Genomic DNA, 14,119 nt, shown 5'->3' with positions numbered 1-14,119 from the left:
AATATATCAAATTAATCAAGTTCATGAATTTTGGACTTAAAAAGTCCACTTTAATCTCTAAAAATCATGTTTAGGATCAATGTTTGGATCATTTAACTATCTAAACATATTACACTACTCAATTTAGCAATAATTCATGACAAAAATCGGCCATAACCTGTTTATATCAAAAAGCCCCAAATTGCTCAAGAACACAAACCCTAGATTTCTAAAAATTTTGAAGTTTTTGGCTTCAAATCATGTTAAATAGCATCAATATAGGTTATACATGCATAAAATACTAACAATTTAACACTAATTACACTAGAAATTAACAAAATTGCATTAGGTAAAAAATTGGAATTTATCACAAAAACTAGCAAATTTATGAGTTTGGGGGTGTAATTTTTACCATTTTGCTGAAGAATGAGAATCTAGGCATGATTAGAGCAAGGAAAATGATGAATTACGGTGGAAAAATGATGAAATTTGGTGAGGTTTGGAGTGTTTTTCGTATATGTGTGTGTGTTTATGTGGAGAAGACAGAACAGCGAGCTGTATGTATCAGGCCTTGAATTTGCCTCCATGCGATCGCATGGAGGGATAGGGTGATTCCCATGCGATCGCATGGGTACCCGGCTACAGTGTTTTGCCTCTTTTTTTTTTTTAAATAAAACCTTATACTTTATAAAACCTATAATTAATTAAATTTTAAAAAAAAAATTTCCTTTAGGAGCGAGGGAGTTTCGGATCGATGTCCTAGTCTGTCCCTTGACAAAAATTTTAAAATTTGTCAAATCAAATCGCGGTTTTAAAAGTAAAGATTTTTGGATTTTTTTAATGTTTTTGGCATACTTTAATTCAATAAGATTAAAAATAATGATAATAAAAGTTCTCGTCCCTCCATCGAGTAAAGCAATTTCGGTTCAACGACCTAGTCTTCAACTCACGACGAATTTTAAAAATCATATTTTTAACTTAGCGAAATAAAGTAAATTTTTGTTTTTAAATTCACACAACTTAAATTTAAAATGCATAAAATTAAATATTCACACCAAACTTAATTAAAAATTTATATTATAAATTCACACCAAACTTATATTATATTTTTGTTTTTATACATACAAACTTATATTAAAAAGATTAATTTTTCAAATATTTACAATTTTAAATATATTAATTTTAAAAAGTTTACAATATTATTTTAATTTTTATATATTAATTCTAAAACATGGTAAAAATAAAATTAAAAATCTTTTTTTTGGCTTTTATCCCACTTTAATCAATCAAATATTATCAAAAATATACGCCCCTCTTTTCGGTAAAGTAATTTCGGTTCCATGACCTAATTTAACTCATGACGAATTTTTGAAATATTTTGTGTTGATTGATTAAAGATATTTATACCTTAAGAATAAACGTTAAATTTCGCAGTGATGTAATAAATTTTTGTATGATATTAATAATTTCGGTCGCCAAACCTAATTTTATTCAATACCAATTTAATACTTTATAGCGAACAAATTAGCGTTTATTATCAAAAGGTTAAAAATAAAAATAAAAAATAAAAACTGTACAGACTTACCTGTGAGATAGTATTCTTAGTTATATGATCTATCCCATTCATAAGATAGTCGGTTTAATTGGTTTTCCATAGCTACATAGGCGTAACCTCGAGTATTCAATGTTTTTTCTTCTAAACATATGAACGGTCCGTCTCTGCATAAAGTAACAAATTCGGTGTTTGAATAGGTTTGATTATTTGAACATTTACCTCCATGTGACCATTTTCCGCATTTGTGACATCTTTCTAGGTGTCGTGCTCTTCTTTTCACTGTAGATTTTGATTTTCCTTTACCAAATTGTAACTTATTATCTTCGCATCTGGATTCTTTTCTTACTCCGTCCAATCTTTCTCTGATTACTGATACTAGTTCACTCGGAAGTGTGTCATTATTACGTTTAGTGATCAAAGCGTGTAGCATTAGACCATGGTTTAGTTCACAGGCAGTCTTCATTTCGTAAAAACCTAAAAAAAATAAAAATTCAGAATGGGGGGAGAAGACTAGTTCTTTAGGGTCTGCTAGGGAAAGACCATTCGGGTTCCATTTTCGAGAACTACACGAAAACAGACAATCTAACTCTAACAAAAACACATATTATCCTTTAAAGACTTGATTCTCCCTACACTTAGTTAGCTGTGGTATCGAAATTGTGATTAACTTCGTTGTCGACTTCCATCGGACTATCTATGTAATGTTTAACTCTGTGACCATTAACTTTGAATTCAATTCCATTTGAATTTATTAATTCTATCGTTCCCTATGGGAAAACTCTTTTGACTATGAATGGTCCAGACCATCTCGATTTCAATTTTCCAGGAAATAGCTTGAATCGCGAATTGAAAAGAAGAACTCTGTCTCCTTCTTTAAATTCTTTTGAACTTCTGATTCTTTTATCATGCCATTTCTTCGTTCTTTCCTTATAGATTAACGAATTTTCATATGCTTCATGTCTTAATTCTTCTAATTCGTTTAATTGACTTAATCGTAGACGTCCGGCTTCATGTAAATCAAGATTACATGTCTTCAAAGCCCAAAATGCTTTGTGTTCAATTTCTACTGGAAGATGACATGCTTTTCCGTAGACGAGTTTAAAAGGTGTGGTTCCAATTGGAGTTTTGTAGGCTGTTCTAAAAGCCCAAAGTGCATCCTTCAATTTAATGGACCATTCCTTCGGATTTGATCCTACGGTTTTTTCTAGAATACGTTTTAAAGCTCGGTTGGTATTTTCAACTTGTCCACTTGTTTGTGGATGATAAGCAGTGGAGATTTTATGAGTTACTCCATATCTTTTGAGAACTTTCTCAAGTTGATTATTACAGAAATGAGTACCCCGATCACTTATTAAAGCTTTCGGTGTTCCAAACCTTGCAAAAAGACGTTTTAAAAAGTTGACTACAACTCGTGCATCGTTAGTTGGAAGAGTTTGTGCTTCTGCCCATTTAGATACATAATCAATGGCTACGAGAATATAGAGATTATTATGAGATTTTGGAAATGGACCCATAAAGTCAATACCCCAAATGTCAAATACTTCACATACTTGAATGACATTTTGTGGCATTTCATCACGTTGACTTATTTTTCCGGTCCTTTGACAAGCATCACAGGATTTGCAAAGAAGGTGTGCGTCTTTGTAAATTGTAGGCCAATAGAATCCCGCATCATAAACTTTTTTTGCTGTTAGTTGAGGCCCATAGTGCCCTCCTGTTGGTCCTGTGTGACAATGGTTTAAAATTTTACTAGCTTCATCTCCGAATACACATCGGCGTATTATTCCATCTGGACAACTTTTAAACAGATGTGGATCTTCCCAGAAATAGTGTTTTATATCACTGAAGAATTTCTTTCGTTTTTGGTACGATAATCCTTTTTCAAGGAATCCACATACTAAGTAGTTTGCATAGTCTGCAAACCATGGAATTTCATTATAATCTATCTTCAATAGATATTCATCAGGAAAGTTGTCTTGTATGGCTGATTCATTTAGAACTTCTAATTCGGGATTTTCAAGACGAGAAAGATGATCAGCGGTGAGATTTTCTGCTCCTCTTTTATCTCCAATTTCAATATCAAATTCTTGTAAGAGTAAGATCCAACGGATTAATCTTGGTTAGGCATCTTGTTTCGAAAATAGGTATCTAAGAGCAGAATGGTCGTAATAGACCACCGTTTTTGCTAGAACGAGATATGAACGAAATTTGTCAAAAGCAAAGACAATAGCAAGGAGTTCTTTTTCAGTAGTTGTGTAATTTGTTTGTGCTCCTTGTAACGTCTTACTAGCATAATATATAGGTTGAAATCTTTTTTCAATCCTTTGTCCTAAAACGGCTCCCATTGCAAAATCACTTGCATCGCACATAAGTTCAAACGGTAGATTCCAATTTGGTGTTATCATGATCGGCGCATTAGTGAGTTTCTCTTTAAGAATATTAAAATATTTGATGCATTCATCTGAAAAGATGAATGGAGCATCCTTTTCTAGGAGTTTATTCATAGGAGTGGCAATTTTAGAAAAATCTTTTATGAAACGTCGGTAAAAACCGGCATGCCCTAGAAAACTCCTAACTCCTCTAACATTGGTGGGATGTGGAAGTTTAACAATTACATCTACTTTAGCTTTATCCACTTCAATTCCTTCTTTTGAAATTTTATGTCCAAGAACGATGCCTTCTTTAACAATGAAATGGCATTTCTCCCAATTAAGAACTAGATTTGATTTTTCGCATCTAATAAGCATTCGTTCCAGATTAACTAGACATGATTCAAATGTATTACCGAAGACTGAAAAGTCATCCATGAAAACTTCCATGCATTCTTCTATCATGTCGTGAAAAATCGCCATCATGCACCTTTGAAAGGTTGCAGGGGCGTTGCAAAGTCCAAATGGCATGCGTTTGTAAGCAAAAGTACCATAAGGGCACGTGAACGTGGTTTTCTCTTGATCTTCGGGTGCTATTGGAATTTGAAAATATCCGAAAAATCCATCAAGAAAACAATAGTAACTGTTTCCGGCTAATCTTTCCAACATTTGATCAATAAAAGGCAAGGGAAAGTGATCTTTTCTGGTGGCGTCATTTAATTTTCTATAATCAATACATACACGCCATCCTGTTACAGTCCTAGTAGGAATAAGCTCATTTTTTCATTTGTAATGACAGTCATGCTACCCTTCTTAGGCACGCATTGAACTGGGCTTACCCATGGACTATCAGAGATTAGATAAATTAAACCTGCATCTAGCAGTTTAATAATTTCTTTTTTAACTACATCTTGCATATTAGGATTTAGTATTCGTTGGCGTTGCACATACGTTTTATGACCTTCTTCCATAAGGATTTTATGTGTGCAATATGAAGGACTTATTCCTTTAATATCATGAATCTTCCATGAAATGGCTGGTTTATGAGCTTTCAACACAGAAATGAGTTGAGATTTTTCATTTTCAGTAAGAGAAGACAATATTATTACAGGTAGTTCAGATTCACCATGTAAATAAGCGTATTCCAAATGGTTTGGAAGTGGCTTTAACTCTAATTTTGGAGGTTCTTCTATCGATGATTTGTATCGATATCTGTCTTCTTCTTTTAGCATTTGAATTTCTTCTGTTGTTGGTTCATATCCATTAGCTATAAGTGTAGCTAACATTTCAGCTTCATCAATTGGTTCATTACCTTCTCCTAAAGAACATTCTCCTGTTCCTTGTAATTCTGGAAATTCTTCAAACAATTCTGCATGTGAATCTATAGTTTGAATATAATAACATGTATCATCTGTAGATTGCGGTTGTTGCATTGCTCTATCAACTGAAAAGGTAGCACTCTCATCCTCTATACTTAGGGTCAGTTTCTTACCAAACACGTCTATCATTGCTTTAGCCGTGTTTAAGAATGGTCTTCCTAATATGAGAGGAACTTGAGAATCTTCTTCCATGTCCAGAACAACAAAATCTACTGGAAATACTAAAGTACCAACTTTAACTAGCATGTTCTCCATTATCCCTCTAGGATTTTTATTGATCGATCGGCTAGTTGTATACTTATTCTTGTTGGTTTCAATTCTCCAAGGTCTAGTTTAGTGTATAGTGAATACGGCATTAAATTTATACTAGCACCTAAGTCTGCCAATGCTTCTATTGAACTAAGACTACCCAGAAAACATGGAATTGTGAAACTTCCTGGATCAGATAGTTTTTCTGGTATCTTATTCAACAGCACTACTGAACAATTAGCATTCATAGTAACAGCCGAGAGTTCTTCCATTTTCTTTCTATTTGAGATTAGATCTTTCAAGAATTTAGCATATCTAGGCATTCCTGAAATCACATCAATGAAAGGAAGATTTACATTTATTTGTTTAAACATATCCAAGAATTTGGATTGCTCGGCTTCAAGTTTCTCTTTCTTCATTTTACCCGGGTAAGGAAGTGGTGGTTGGTATGGTTTAACATAAGGTTTAGCCTTAACTGTGTTATCTTCATTAACCTTTTCAACTACCGGTTCTTTTTCCTTATCTTGATCAGGTTGCGGTTCTTGTGGAGTAGGAATAGCTTCATCAGAAGTTACAGGTATTTCAGGTGGTTTAAGTGTTGTACCACTTCTTGTGGTAATGGCCTTAGCTGTTTCATTCCGGGGGTTAGCATTTGTATCACTAGGTAAACTTCCCAGTTTTCTTTCACCTATTAACCTTGCTAGGTTACTTACTTCTTGTTCCAAGTTTTGAATAGAAGCTTGTTGATTTCTAAATGCTTGAGCATTTTGTTCATTAGTTTGTTTCTGAGATGTAAAAAACTGCGTTTGAATTTCAACTAGCTTTGTCATCATATCTTCTAAATTCGGCTTTTTATCATCGGCTTGTGGTGGTTTGTTTTGAAAATTAGGTCTTTGCTGGTTGTAAGTATTATTGGATACTTGTTGATTGCTAGGACCTTGTTGGTTGTTGTATGGAATATTTCGATTATAATTCTGGTTTTGATTGTAGATCGGTCTTGGCGGTTGATAATTATTCTGATAATTATTTCCAGGCCTTTGGTTTAGATATGAAACATTCTGTCTTTGTTCCATTGTTAATTCAATACTGAGACAATCTTTTGTCAAATGTGGTCCTCCACACTGCTCACAACTAATTCGTATTGAGTGGATATCTTTAGTCATCTTTTCCATTCGTCTCTCGACAGCATCTATCTTTGCGGAAATGGAATCTAAGTCATGGCTAGAATCGGCTCTAGCTGCTTTAGATGATCTAATGATATCTTTTTCTTGGTGCCACTCATGTGAGTGAGAAGCAGTGTTATCAATAATTTTATAAGCATCAGTTTCGGTTTTCTTCATAATAGAACCACCTGCTGCTATATCTATGTCTTTTCTTGTAGTGATGTCGCATCCTTGGTAGAATATTTGTATTATTTGACAGGTGTCTAAACCATGTTACGGACATCCTCTTAATAATTTTCCAAATCTTGTCCACGCCTCATATAGAGTTTCATTTGGCTTCTGTGTGAACGTAACAATTTCTCCTTGAAGTCTTACGGCTTTAGATGCCGGAAAGAATTGTTTAAGAAATTTTTCAACGAAAACGTCCCATGTATCAATCGCCCCTTCAGGTAACGATTCCAACCAATCTTTGGCTTCTTCCTTTAAAGTCCAGGGAAATAACATGAGATATATCTGTTCATCCTCCACTTCTCGGATTTTAAATAGAGTGCAGATCCTATTAAAGGTACGAAGATGTTCATTTGGATCTTCCTTCGGCGCACCACTAAATTGGCATTGATTAGTTACCATGTGTAGAATTTGTCCTTTGATTTCATAATCTGGCGCATTAATGTCAGGATGAGTAATTGCGTGACCTTGGCCAGTGCGTTTAGCTCTCATTCGGTCTTCCATACTTAAAGGTTCCAGATTCTCCATAATTGAATTTGTTGAATCGGAATCACTAGAGGATTCTGATTTAATGGTTCGTTCCTCAACAATCTCTGTTTGAATGATTGGTGGTTCCGGAGGAAAATTTAATGGTTTAGGATCTATGAATCGTCCCTGAATATTCTCCGGATTCTCAATTGTGAGGTCGGGTTCAAAAATGGATTATCGGAAATTTGAATTGGAGTACTTGGTCGACTGGATGACGATTCTAAAGAAAAATCAACGGCGGTAATATTTGCTAGATGTCTTGATCGAGTTACAGGTGGTGAACGTATAAAAGGTGGTGAACGTCTTGCTCGGTGCATTCACTGAATATCCTATTAGTTTTTTTAAAAGGAAAGAAAAAATTATATAAGTTATCCAATTAATAGACTTTTCTGATTTTGCCCACGTTTCGAATAGCCAAAAGATGCAGCAGAGGGACAGGATTCGTTTGGTCTCAATATAATTGAGGACTATTTGGCTCCAATAACCCGGTCCACGTACAAATCCAACTATTACTACGAACCAGAAAATTTTGATGTCTATCAATTTAACCACTTAAAATAAATTTTCATAATTTTAAGAAGTATAGATAAGAAGTAGAAAAAATTCTAAGTCCTAAAAACTAGAATGACGAGAAATAAGAAAGAAAAAGAGCGCGTCGAAAAAGGTCGAAAAATAAAAGGCGTCGAAAAATAAGAAAGAAAAAGAGTGACTTATAAAACTTAAAAATACTTGACTAACCCAAGCTTATTACTATCACTAACTTAAAATTATAATCGCAAATTGAGATTACTAATTGGAATGATAATTGATACATAGGTAAAAGGCGTCTAAAAATATTAAAGCTTACAAGTAAAACTATATTCCAAATGGAAATAACTTAAAAAGGTACTAAAACTTAAAAAGGCGTCGCAAAATTCTAAAGCACCTAAATCTTAGTCTAAAGAAAAAGCACTTAAGGGATTTTACGGCAAGGCCTAAAAATCTATAAATAAAAATAACTATTTCAAAAAATAAGTTTAAAACTAAATACGAGCGAAAAATACAAATATTACGCTAAAAACAATTAAAAAATAAAATATAAAAATATACTAAAAGTTGCAAAAATTACAATTTTTATAAAAATATTATTTTTATATTATTTATTTTATAAAACTATTAATTTTATAAATTAATTAAACTAATTAAACTAAATAATACAAATAATAAAATAACTAAACTAAATAATATAATATATATAACCTAATTAGGGTTTTAAATTAATAATAATAAATAATATCCATAATAAATGCTGAATTAGGGTTGCAGTTGGCGTGTCAGACACTCTCATGCGATTGCATGAGTTTATGCCTTCGGGCTCATGCGATCGCATGAGCCAGGATTTTGGGCCAGGTTACGGGCTGCTACAGTAGCAGGCCCGAGTGTTTTTATATTTTTTTTTCTGTTTTGAATTTTCTATTTTATATATTTATGTAATATATTTATATAAATTAAATAAAATTTATATTTTTATAAAATAAAGATAAAGAAACTTTTATAGAACTTAAATATTTAACAAACTTTTAAAAATATTTATATTTTTGTTTTCTTTTTATATTTTCGAATATTTAAAACGTATTTTTACAAAAGCGTATTTTTTTTATATGTGTGGCGTTTCGCTTCGGCGTTCCCCGACAGCGGCGCCAAAAATACTTGATGTTAAAGCTAAGGGGTATAAAATACTATTAAATTTTAGCAGGAAATACTATTAAATACGATACAGTTTTACACAAGATATTTATTTATTTATTGAATGGATATACTTAAACCTTGCTACAACACTTATAGACAGTGTACCTAATCGTACAGTAGTGTAGTTTTTAGTAAGTCCGGTTCGTTCCACAGGGAATCTTTTAATCAAAGCTTAACGCTATATTAGTTTAATTTATAAAAATACGAATATATATATAAGTAATATTATTATTTTAAAGGGGATTTTTACCGTTTAATGACCGGTTTGTCGATTTTAAAACTTTAGTCGCAGTTAAAACCAAATGTAAAATATTAAATAAATAAAAGACTTAATTTAAAGCGTAAAGTAAATAACGATAATGAAATTACGATAAATAAAAGTGCGATAAAATAAACTTGCGATAATTAAAAAGTACGATAATTAAAACTGCAATTAAATACAATAACAAAAAATAAAAGTGCGATAATTAGAAGTGCAATTAAATATAAAATAAAGGAAATTAAATATGAAATAAAAGAATTATGCTTATTTAAACTTCCGTAATCATGATGTTTGACATGTTGATTTTAGTTTTATGCCCATGGGTTAATTGTCCTTTGTCCTGGATTATTTAATATGTCCGTCTGGTTTTTGTCCATAACAGTCCATCAGTCATAAATATAAAGTGCGAGTGTCCTTGTCAAATTATCCTTATACCCGAAGTTAAATATTCCAACTAATTGGGGACTTAAACTGTAACAAGATTTTAATACTTTGTTTAATAATTACACCAGGATGTCGACTGAGTGTAACCCAAGGTTTTAATACTTTGTTATCAATTATGCCAAGTGTCCTTGTACATAATTTCACCCCTGTTTTAATAATTCTAGTGGCTATTAATCCATTCCCGTGTCCGGTTAAATGAACGATTATTCGTACATATAAATACCCCGCCCATCGTGTCCGATCGAGTGTAAATGGTTATTTATAGGGACGCCCAATTGTAAATCTTTATATTAACATTAACAAACTATCATTTAGTTAAACAAATATAAAGCCCATTAATAGCCCATAGTCTAATTTCCACAAGTGTCGTTCTTTTGTCCAAACCCCAATTATGGTACAAAGCCCAATTACCCAATTTTAATATTTTTAGCCCAACATCATGATTACTTCGGATTAAATAAGCATAATAATAACTTAGCTACGAGACATTAATGTAAAAAGGTTGAACATAACTTACAATGATTAAAAATAGCGTAGCGTTACACGGACAGAATTTCGACTTACACCCTTACAACATTCGCTAACATACCCTTATTATTAGGATTTAAAATTAAAATTAAAATTAAAATTAAAATATAAATATAAATATTACGTATAGATATATTGAGAGATAGAAAAAGATGTGTTTTGATGTTCACCAAGCTGCGAATTTTATAGGCATGTGGGCTGGAAAAGTGGCTCATGCGATCGCTTGAGCTTTACCCTTCAAGGCCATGCGATCGCATGGCCAGCTGGAGAGGCTCACATGCCTTTGTTTTTTCTGCCGACGGTTTTTAATAATATAATATATAATATATAAATAATTATAAGAATTATTTAAATATTATATTATATTTATGTGCATAGTTGACTTGTAATTTTTAGTCCGTTGCGTCAAGCGTTGAGAGTTGACTCTGGTCCCGGTTCCGGATTTTCGAACGTCCTTGCGTACAATTTAATATCTTGTACTTTGCGTTTTAATTCTTGTACTCTTGTAATTTTGAGAAGTTTCTTATCAATAATTGGAACCTCTTTGATTGTCTTTTGTACTTTTGAGCTTTTTGGTCATTTGTGTCTTCAATTCGTCGAATCTGCCTTTTGTCTTCACCTTTTATTATTTAAACGAATATCACTTGTAAATAGGACAATTGCAACTAAAAGCTTGTCTTTCTTGAGGAATAATGCTATGAAATATATGTTCGTTTTTAGCATTATCAGCTGTGGAATCCAGCTCACACAAGTTTGGCTCCTAGCTTGCCGACGGATTTTATTATATAAATATAATATAAATATATAATTTATATAATTAATTATATATTATATTATATTTATATACATAATTAATTTGTAACTTTCGATCCGTTGCGTCGTACGTAGAAAGCTGGTTCATGTCTCGGTTCCAGATTTTCGAACGTCCTTTCGTATAATTTAATATCTTGTACTTTGCGTTTTGCGTCTTGTACTCTTGTAATTTTGAGACGTTTCTCATCAATAATTTGAACCACTTTGATTGTACTTTGTACTTTTGACCTTTTTGGTCATTTGCGTCTTCAATTCGTCGAATCTATCTTTTGTCTTCACCTTTTAATTTTTAAACAAATATTCCTTGTAAATAGGACAACTGCAACTAAAAGCTTGTCTTTCTTGAGGGATAATACGATGAAATATATGTTCGTTTTTAGCATTATCAAATATTCCCACACTTGAGCGTTGCTTGTCCTCAAGCAATATAGTCTTGAATAAAAACATACTAGAATTACTTTTTTATTCTTCACACTTTGTACATCAGTGATTTCATTACGGCGGTATGAACAATGATAGTAACGTTGTGGTTTACCGTCCCACATGACTATAAAAATTTAGATCCGTTAGGAAATTAGATCTTTATGAAAACATTTGATCTTTTGAAAATTAAATCTAGCTTTTACCCTAGATAAATTTTCCGGAATAACCCTTCACCGGTGTTTGCAAATTGTTTTTGTGGGTTTGGTGGGTTTCAGATTTGAAAATTTTAGCTCAACACTTGCGGTTTTGTGTTATCCACTTGCTAACCTTTTATTAGGAAAGCAACACGTCCAGTATACTTGCTCCGTATATTACCTTTCGATAAACTACCGTCTGGTTGTAAAGGAAAGTGTTGAACAAGCAACTGTTAAGGCAATGTCCCGTGACATGCTTTTAATTATGGTCTATAACGTGTCGGATGCAATTACTATCCTTGGTAGGAGCAATAATAAAGCTCACCCTTATAATTTTCCGGTTTGGCACAAGGTCCTGTCTTTGACCATACTATGCAACCACCGTTCTTACGGTTAACACCCGATTTGGTTCATGTGATCTAATGAATTTCAGGTGAATTCCTAGGATTTTACGTTCAATGGTAATGAACGCATTAAAAATAGGTTTTCAGAAAACAAATCGGTTTGTAATTTTGATCGAAATATTTTCTCGTTCAAGCTCGAGTTTAGATATCATTGAATTCCATGAGTTTGTAATTCTCAATCTTTAAGGTCCATCTCTAGGATTGAGTAATATCAGGCTTAAAAGCTGATTTTTGATCTTTAAGGAGATTATCCTTTCTGGAGATTTGATTCATTAGTCTTATCCAGCTAATTTGCACGGCGTCCTCCCCATTTTACAAGACAGATCCTCTCATGGTTAGGATAAGTCTGACCATTTGGCGACCCTGTTTTATGCTGAGGTCCGTGGATTTCCTGCTGATTTTAGTGATGATTTTTCTAGATTTTTCGTCAACCTACAGCTAGTCTGGACGACAACTTCATGACCTAAATCAAGAAGCGCGTTTCTTTTTCACAAGACTTTACTTCCTTTTAACGATGGAATTGATTTATCGTGTAGATCCATCTTTCTTTCAAATATATTACAGTAAATCGGGTAAAACTGATTAGTTTAGTCTAAAGCAAAAGCATCTTCAGTTATTTGTACAAAAATATGTGATATATGTTCAAAATAACTTGGTAAATTTTCCCACACTTGACTTTTATTTTCTTTTATTTGCCTTTTTATTGTCCTCTATTCTATTTTAAATGAATTCTAACATTTTGGTTTGTTTCTCAATTTATGTCCTTTCCAAGGTAACAATAATTTCGGTGTTAACACCTAGTTTTAATGTTCATAAATATGTATAAACATGATTTTGAGTTCATTTAATTGAAAATTTTGAAAAATTTTACTAGAATTGGGTAGTCAGTATATAAGACTAGGGCTGTTCTTTGTTATCAGAGAGCACTAGATTCTAATACAACTACTACTTTACTAGTATTTTTAATGGTAACCAAGTGTTTAAATCAAAAATTTTTAAAATCCCGAAAGAATTTAACCTCTTCCCACACTTAAGATCTTGCAATGCCCTCATTTGCAAGAAATCAGTAATAATTTAAATTATTGAGGGTAATTAGCGTAGAAAAATGATTAAATTTTACCAAAGTTTCCAAACATATTGGCATTTGTTTTAAAAGCAAAGACTTTTTAGATTTTTTAATGTTTTTGGCATACTTTAAATCAATAAGATTAAAAATAATGATAATAAAATTTCTCGTCCCTCCCTTGGGTAGAGCAATTTCGGTTCAATGACCTAGTCTTCAACTCACGACGAATTTTAAAAATCATATTTTTAACTTGGCGAAATAAAGTAAATTTTTGTTTTTAAATTCACATCAAACTTAAATTAAAAATGCATAAAATTAAAAATTCATATTTTTAAAAATTAAAAATTCACACCAAACTTATATTATATTTTTGTTTTTATACATACAAACTTATATTAAAAATATTAATTTTTCAAATATTTACAATTTTAAATATATTGATTTAAAAAGTTTACAATATTATTTTAATATTAATTTTAAAAACAAAGTAAAAATAAAATTAAAAATCTTTTTGGTCTTTTATCCCACTTTAATCAATCAAATATTATCAAAAACATACGCCCCTCTTTTCGGTAAAGTAATTTGGGTTTCATAACCCAGTTTAACTCATGACGAATTTTTGAAATGTTTTGGGTTGATTGATTAAAGATATTTATACCTTAAGAATAAATGTTAAATTTCGCAGTGATGTAATAAATTTTTGAATGATATCAATAATTTCGGTCGCAAGACCTAATTTTATCGAATATCAATTTAATACTTTATAGTGAACAAATTAGCGTTTATTATCAAAAGGTTAAAAATAAA

Source organism: Rutidosis leptorrhynchoides, chromosome 2 (genome assembly GCF_046630445.1).
Source record: "Rutidosis leptorrhynchoides isolate AG116_Rl617_1_P2 chromosome 2, CSIRO_AGI_Rlap_v1, whole genome shotgun sequence".
Lineage (NCBI taxonomy): Eukaryota > Viridiplantae > Streptophyta > Magnoliopsida > Asterales > Asteraceae > Rutidosis > Rutidosis leptorrhynchoides.
The sequence above is the reverse complement of the archived record's forward strand: the minus strand, read 5'-3'. Positions refer to the sequence as shown.